Source organism: Coenobita brevimanus, chromosome 69 (assembly GCF_032717465.1).
Source record: "Coenobita brevimanus isolate Jiangsu-jjx chromosome 69, ASM3271746v2, whole genome shotgun sequence".
Classification (NCBI taxonomy): Eukaryota; Metazoa; Arthropoda; class Malacostraca; order Decapoda; family Coenobitidae; genus Coenobita; species Coenobita brevimanus.
Genome location: NC_137022.1, coordinates 3,122,988 through 3,131,943, shown reverse-complemented (window position 1 = coordinate 3,131,943; position 8,956 = coordinate 3,122,988). Strand labels below are relative to the sequence as shown.

At 42.7% G+C, this 8,956-nt stretch overlaps 1 long non-coding RNA gene across 1 annotated transcript; it reads right to left on the bottom strand.

The window, feature by feature from the left end:
- Positions 1-2,400: 2,400 nt before the first annotated feature.
- On the bottom strand, positions 2,401-8,325 carry LOC145405991 (uncharacterized). The gene is made up of 3 exons (XR_013898493.1): positions 8,305-8,325; positions 6,104-6,199; positions 2,401-2,538 (listed from the first exon to the last, which is right to left on the bottom strand). It is a non-coding gene; the product is annotated as an uncharacterized LOC145405991 (long non-coding RNA).
- Between the last annotated feature and the right edge of the window lie 631 nt (positions 8,326-8,956).

Below are 8,956 nucleotides of genomic sequence, written 5' to 3'. Positions count from 1 at the left end.
TGAGATTCAAGTTACATTGTATATGAGGCTCATGGCAATGAAAAAGGATGTAAATAATGAAGGAGGAAAAATGTTAATGGAGAGAGTCGGGGGGGGGGGGTTCTTCTCACAATTCATAACCCAGAAAAAAAGGTTAAAGTGCTCTCTGGACTCAGCCACACCATATCAAAATATCAGACTGGATGGTTTTAGTGGTGGTAGTAGTAAGAGTTCTAGTCACAAGTTCATTTGAAATGTGAACCCAGTGGACTGCAGGCTGAAATTGTGTAACTTATTTTTCTAGCCAATCTCGATAATGATAAAGGGAAGACGCAATGGCTGGGAGCGGGCAGGGTAATGAGGAGGATGACGGGGGTATGGGATATGGAGAGGAAATCTGAGACAATTTAGTGATAAATTACTGGTGATTGGTGGGACTATAGTAATCAGCATTACACAATCATTCCAACCGGCAGTCCACTGGGTTCACATTTCAGATGAACTACTACTACTGCTACTACCATCACCAACACCACTACTACTACTACTACTACTGCTATTACTAAACCATCCAGTATTATATATTTATATAGCGTGGATGAGTGCACGGAAAGCATTTTGTATTTTTTCTGGGCCTTAAATCGAGGAAAGAATCCCCCCCCCCACCGGTAACACTCTCCCTCTGACAGCCCATCTCCCCTTATCACACCTGTCTCCGCCTTAATACTCTCTCTCTTCCCTTATATGTACCCCCCTCTCCCCCCTTATATGTACCCTTTCTCTCTCTCACCCTATTTCCCCACCCCTTATACATACCCTTTCCTCTCTAACATCCCATCTCCCCTTATATGTAACCCCCCCCCTCTCTCATATTCCTTTATCACACATCTCCCCCTTAACGCACACACACACACACACACAATCCCATTTCTCATTATATGCACCATTCAACTCCCCCTTCTCCCTCTCTCTCCTGTTATTATACAGCCCCTCGTTAACTCTCATCCCTCTATCATACGTCTCCCCCTTACTGTCTCTCTCTCTCACATACACAAACACACACATCCCATTTCCCCTTGTTATTTGTACTTTTCTCTCTCCTCTCTCTCTCTCACACACACACACACACACATCCTATCTCCCCTTCTGTTTACCTTGCCTCTCTCTCCTGCATAAGGCGTAAGGGGTAAACTTTTAACATAGTGTATAGGTCTAAGCAGTGTGGGGTAGTCATATACTGTATCAATAATATGTAATACTAAAGATGCCACTGCAATATAATTATTTGGCCTCAAAAAAATATATATATTTTTGTATAAAATCTAAGTTTTGAAGTCTTTCCATATGCTGTTATTATTCGTTTTCGTTCGTTATTATTATTTGGCAGCCACCATGAGTAGTGACAAGTTTAGTGCTACATTATACACTAATACTTACATTATACAGTGATACGGAACAGTTTTATAACTGATTGACAATACCAACATCACATACGGCTGTGCTCCAAACAGTACATATTTAGCACAAGAACAGAAGACTGAAAGTAATTTGGACCAAGTTAGGGTAAAATGGGTATAGTCAGGCAACTGAAACAAGTTTTTAAAAATGTACATACAAGAGTTTATTTTTACAAAATAACATTCACTTACTGTACATAATATGGTACATGGTTATACTCTCTTCACCTTAACTTGGCCCAGTTTTCATAATTTTGTAGCTCAACTTCTCATTCAGTGCCAACTACACATCATTTTCACAGCACTTCCTCATGATCAGCACAATTTTCTAGGCAATCTCTTGTTACAACTACTGTATAGTGATAATGGAAAAGATGTTAATTTTAGGCCAAGTTAGAGTAAAAAATGTATAGTAATATTAGTTGTGCATTGAGACAAACTATTATTCTGACATTCTTCAAGTCTTTGTGGATCTGTATTACATTAACTTATTCAGGCCATCACAAGAAACTAATGGCAAACTGACTAGCTTTTGCAGTGTTGTCTCTGAAAGCAAACATTTTATGCCCCATACTGAATGGCCTTGGTAAGAATCCAATGTGAAGTGGTTAAAAGCTACTTAAATTTTTTGTCAGGACACACCAATGACTTAGTATGAATTAACTACTAGTAACAGCTTTAGAAAATTGTCCTCCTGATGCAAAGGGTAACAGAAATTTACATAATGGAGCATTCAGAAAAAGATCCACTGATACAGCTCTACTCAGTCTGTGTCTAAGAAACATGCTGAGCATTAAGCACAAGTCTGTCTTTATATATGTATTACAGCTCTAACCTGGGTATAAAAAAAAAAAAAAAAAAAATAGCAATGATAGTCCCCCCAAATACATAACCTTCAACGTAAAAATGTCCTGTACATAATCAGCTTAGTCCAGTTCAATTAATGTACAACCATTTATATGTACAAAACACACCTACAGTATATGCATGACCACCTTCTACCTATGGTCAATAAATAAAACTTTAGCAGGTGATGATATGACGGATGTTGGAAGCAGTGAGTTGGGGAGCTTGGACAACAGGGAGAGTGGATTGCTGCAGGCTGGTAGGGAGAGAGAAACTGTGTTAAGAGAGTAATAAGCATAATAACTGCATAGGAAGAGATATTAGGAAGTTAACTGATTACAATATGGGCCCTAATGTTATAGTACAACAGGAAAAACATCATATGGATAAAGATCAATATGATGGTAATATTTCTTATTGTGCTGATGATCATAAATAACTGATTATCAGCATAATAATAAATATTGCCATCATACTCATCATCTTTATTAATATGATGTTTTTCCTGCTGCTGTAGCCCCAGACTCCTCTGAAGGTGAACCAGTGAACTATCTATCTATCTATCTATCTATAGCCTGACGCCCTAATCCCGCAAAGGGTGGCCGCAGACAAAACGCCTCCAAGTCGCTCTGTCACCCACCATTTGACTACCCTCCCCCCAACTCACCCCCCCCTCCCTCATATACCTCTCAACTCCATCCCTCCACCTCATCCTCGGTCTACCTCTCCCTCTCCCTCCCTCCACCTCACCTACATACACCCTCTTAGTCAGTCTTTCATTCTCCATTCTCTTCACATGTCCAAACCACCTCAGTGTATTTCTCCTAATCTTCTCAACCACATCCACATCCACCCCACAACGTTCCTTCACTTCTTCATTCGTCAACCTGTCCCTCCATGTCACTCCACATGCTCCTCTCAAGTAACTCATTTCCACTGCTCTCACTCTTGACTTGTTCCCCTCTTGCAAGGTCTATGCCTCGCTTCCATACGTCAGGGTAGGGATCACAATACTATCATGCGGTGACTTCTTAACTTCCATACTCACCTCCCTATTTCTCATCATTGCTTTCAGTGTACCAACAACCTTCCCTCCCTGCTGTACCCTTTCACGCACTTCATCCCCCAAAGTTCCATCCTACTCATCACACTACCCAAGTACTTGAATGAACTCACATTCTCCATATCCTCACCATCCAACCTCACTGCACACTCTGTGACTTCATTCCTCTCAAACACCATAACTTTACTTTTGTTTACATTAACTTTCAGATTCCTCCTCCTACACACTCTCCCAAATTCATTCACCAAACCTTGCAACTCCCATTCATCTTCACTCAACAGTACTGTATCATCAGCAAACAACAACACCGGAAGCTTCCAAATCTCACCCTCATTCATTAAAGCCACCCCCACATCCACTGCCCTACCCTGCACCTCCTTTACAACCCCATCCATGTATATATTAAACAGCCATGGAGACATCACACAACCCTGTTTCAGTCCCACATTGAGATCAAAGAACTCACTCAGCTCACCATCCACTCGCACCGTAGCCCTAGCTCCCTCGTACATACTCTTCACAGCACTCAACAATTTCCCCTCCACTCCATATATTCTTAATACCTTCCACATACCTTGCCTATCTATTCTGTCACAAGCTTTCTCCAAGTCCATGAAGGCAGCATACACTTTCCTTCCCTTCTCTAGATACTTCTCCACTAACATCTTAGAACAAATATCTGATCTACACACCCTTTTCCCTTCCTAAATCCCTCTTGTTCTTCTCCAACTAGCTCCTCTGTCATATGCCTAACCCTATCAATGAGTATTCTACCATATATTTTACCAGTCACACTAAGAAGGCAAATACCCCTATGGTTACCACATACTTCTCTCTCCCCTTTTCCTTTGTATAAAGGAACAATTATACCTGACTTCCAGTCCTCTGGAACCCTTCCCTCTTCCCACGCCAATCTACACAACTTCCATATCCACTCCACAACAATCTCACCCACATACCTAAGCATTTCACCACACACTCCATCAATTCCTGGGGCCTTTCCCAACTTAATCTTCTTCATCGCTTCCACTACTTCCGCCCTACTGATCTCTTCCTCCCTCCTCTCATCTCTTCTTCTCCCAGCCATTCCCCAACCACTTATACTCGCACTGCTCTCACTCTACTACAAGCTCTTATTTTGCAGTCAATTCTCCTTTCAGGGGATAACAAGACTAGGTATATGGTTCTATCAGTGCCACTGCATGAAGGCATCTTTCAACAGCATATTGATACAACAAAATAACAAAATCCTTATATGCTTTTTGTTTCTGGATCCTACCTAACCCGATCTTTTAGTGGAGTTAGGGCAATCCATCCATCCATCATCCAACCCTATGTTGCCTCATGAGGAATGTAGAAGCCCGGGGCTAGGCAACTTGGTCCTGACATTTAAGATGAGAGTGACCAGCCTCACCCATCCCTGAGGGGCATTACATGAGCAATCAACCACAACCACCCCTTAGATATAAACCTACACAAGCTCAATCCAATTGGAGCACCTGAATTACCTGCTAAACCACGAGGTGCCATAATTTGGTTATATGGTTATCACCCAGCATAAAAAATGGTTTCCTGGTGTACAGGAAACCATTTGGCTTGTCACTCAGTGTAAAGTGACCCACAGGCAGAAGAAAGAGGAAAGAATAAAGGAAAGAAAGACAAGACAAAGGAAGGAAGAGGGGAAAGGGCAGACACCCAAAACAGCACTACACTGAGTGAGTGGATGGTGAGCACCCCACCTACCAGCATGTCCAGGTAATAAGGATGGGGGGGGGGAATAGTAATCATCTCAATCCTATCTTAAAAAAATAAATAAATAAATAAATAAAAAAAAATTGTTGGGTGAATGGTAGGATTGGGGGAGGAAGGGGGTGACTAAGGCCCATACTCTCATCAGTTAAACTCTCAATATCTCTCCTAAGTGATTGTTCTGCTTACTACCCCTAGCTATCTTCTTGTGTAATTTAAATCATTACAATATCTCCATATCAGCATAAACGACATACAAACTGACAGTAAGCAGCCCTGTCCAAAAATAATTAGCCAAGGAAAAGATGCTAGGCAGCTTCCTTGAGTGATGAAAATATGGACCTACGAGCTAATACAACAACATCTAATCCTATTTTGTGCCCTAGTAAACACAGAGCTGGAGCTAGCAACGGGTTACCAGCCTCACTTGCCCACCCCTCAGATGAAGCCCTTACAGTCTCCATCCAGCTGGAGCAACTTAGCCCACTAAACCACCACCCAGCATAGCAAATGACATGGCATATAGGAAACCATTTCACTTGTCACTCAGGGGGACTACATGAGATACAGAGAGAGACTACATCAAGGCGACAGAAGGGTATGAGGACTACAAGCAGAGGGGGGGTGAGGATGGGGACAACATCAAGGAGAGGGGGAGATAGGGATTACATCAAGCAGAGAAGTGGGAGGGGGGAATACATCAAGCAAACCAGAGAGGAGGGGGGAGGCACTACACTGTGTGAGGCAAGAGAGGGGGTCACTATCAAGTGGGAGGAGGGGGAAGGGGTGGGGACAGAGAAAAAGGGGAAAGGGGGACAGTATGACTGCACTACCACCTTCCGCTGTTATATTATAATTACTTTATGATAAATACAACCACCATTATCACCAATGTTATAACTTTCACAGACCAGACAAATGATAAAGAGGGAATAAGATAATTTTTAATCAAGTGGACATAAAATGTATTTTACTTAAAAACAACTGTAGCCTTCAATACATTAATTACCTTGGGCATCAAGAAGGGTGAGTATGAAGGCACACTTGGGTGTCAACTGGCAGTCCCTCTCACCCTTAATGTAGCTGATCGCTTGTCCTCGCACCTCTGTTGTGAATGGGATCAGAACAAAATTGGTTAAAAATAATAATAAAATTGTTAAAAACCACTCCTCCAACCATTATACAACCCTTCAGTGTCCCATGAGGAGGACAGGTGCCTGGGTCTACACACCTTAGTCCAAGCTGGATTACAAGGCAAGTGACCAGGTGCTCTTTCTTGAATAAGGGAAATGGCAGTGAGGGTGGAGGAGGAGGCAGGAACTGAGAGAGAAGATAACAAGAAAGTGGAGGAAGAGGCTGGCACTATGAGAAAAGGAGGGGGGGTAGCCGGCATTGAGAGAGGAGAATGGAGGAAGAAGGGGCTGGCAATGTCATAGAAAGAAAGGAGGAGGAGTACTGAAATGAAATGACACACACACAGAACTGAGGAGGAAAAGGCTGACACAAGAGATGAAAAGGAGAGGACGAGGAGGAGGAAGGGGCTGGCGTTGAGATGGAAAGGACGAGGAATAAGGAGTTGGCAGAGAGAGAGAGAGATGGGCACTATGAAATAAGGGGAAGGAGGAGTAGGAGGCTGCAAGTAAGAGGGGGGGAGGGAGCATGAGGTGTAAGGGAAGGGCACTGAGAAAGGAGGGAGTGAGGAGTAAGGGAAGTGCACTGAGGAAGGGGCACAGTGCAAGGGAAGTGCACTAGGAAATGAGGAGTGAGGAGTAAGGGAAGTCCACTGAGAAAGGAGGGGGAGGAGGAGAAGGCTGCAAGTGAGAGAGAGAGGGGGGGGGGGAGAATAAGTCTCTGACAGATAGAGGGTGGTGGGGGGGGGGAGAAAGGGGCTGGCACTGAAAGAGAAGGAAGGAAGAAGGAAATTACTATCACTGAGGGAAGAGAGAGAGAGGAGGAGGAGGAGGAAGATGCTGGCACAGGGAGGAAGAGTACTGACAACTGTTTACTGAAAAGTTACCAGTAAAGAAGTTTAAATCCTAAGATCAGTTGAAAAAAATTGTTCATTATGTGGGTACAAATAAAATATTATACCTGACCCTTTCAATATGATGTCTTTAAAATATTCATTTTCTTTATCTACAGACAACATTAACTGTAATTTACTTTGAAGCGAGTACTAGCAGCATCTTGGCTAAAAGAAGTTTGTCTCAGTTCAATAAAATTGTCAGAAGAAATTTTAAAAATAAAGAATACACCATTGCCATACTGAAAGGTTTAGGTCCAAATCACAAACCATCATCCAGAGACAATTTAAATTTCCTGTATTTTTTTAAGAGAATATACTAGCATCTTGGCTGTAGGTGGTTCGTCACAGTTCATTAAAATTGTTAGAAGAATGAATTTTAAAAATAAAATATCACACTGGAAGGTTCAATGGGTCCAGAGCACAAAAGGTTAAACTTCAGTAGTTTCTTTAAATATAGGCTCACTATTGCCTGAATATTTACTTCAGCATTTTATGAGCCTCTACAGTAGTGATGACATGTCTGAAAGCCATATTTAACTCCTCCAGTTACGTCTCTTGAAATCTTGGCTGGGGGGGGGGGGAAATCATCTAATCCAGTGTTGCCCCATGAGTGTGGGAGCCTGGGGCTAGGCAAGCTGGTCCTGACATTTATGATGAGAGTGGCCAGCCCCACTCATCCCAGAGCGGCATTACAGGAGCAATAAACCCCAACCAACCCTTTGATATAATCCTGTACCAGCTCAATCCGACTGGAGCGCCTTAATTGCCCACTAAACCACCAGGCACCATAATTTGGTTATATAGTTACCACTCAGCATAGTAAATGGTTTCCTGGTGTACAGGAAACCATTTGGCTTGTCACTCAGTGTAGGGTCACTTGCAGACAAGGAAGAAGAAAGAAAGAAGGAAAGAAAGACAAAGAGAAAGGATGGAAAGAAGGAAGAGAGGAAAGGGCAGGCACCCTAGAAAGCACTATATCCAGGAAGTGGATGGTAAGTGCCCCCACCAACCACTAATAGTAAAAACTATGCCAAAAATGACATGCCAGATTATTTTGTCAGTAATATAAATCCACATGACTATGAATCATCCAGATATCAGTGGAGTTTCGTTACCTCGTGATAAATGCACAGCTGGACACATACAGACAAAGGTAACTGCAAACACTGGCACATAGGACTAACCTTGCATCATCCAGGTATTGGTGAGTGACTGGAGGCATTTACTAACAGACAGCGCTTGTCTGGGCGACACTAGAGTCCTTGTGTGTTGCTGCTGCCCCTCCACAGTGGATGATGGGCAGGCCAGGGGATGAAGGGTGACAGGGTGGAGGAAGTGGCCGGCTCGGCTGATCAGTTTCACCTGCCCAACTAACAATCCTGCTCGCTGGCTCAGATCTGATACTTGCCGAATGCCCTGTGGGATAACAAATCACTTTAACTCCTTCTCTGCAATTACACTGATTTTCAGTACTGTATAATCCTATTATATACTGACAATTTTATTCTGCTTGGGTAAAAATAACAAACTGGAGAGGTCAGACACACCTCTAGAACTGCCCCTTGATACCCAGAATCCCAATATTCCTCCCCTAATTCCTACCAAAGAAAAGGGATGAGGTAGGATCCCCCTTCCTCCCCACCACAGAGAGAGAATATAACGATCAAACAGCATACCCAGTGACATATGCCACAGCCATGACACATCAACTAACTATCTGAAGTAATAGTTCCATCTTATAAGTACAACCTGATTGACCATTTTCCCTTTGGCACTTAACTCCTTCTGTAACACATACACTTATAAAGTATTAAAGGTACCACTCAACTTTCTGTC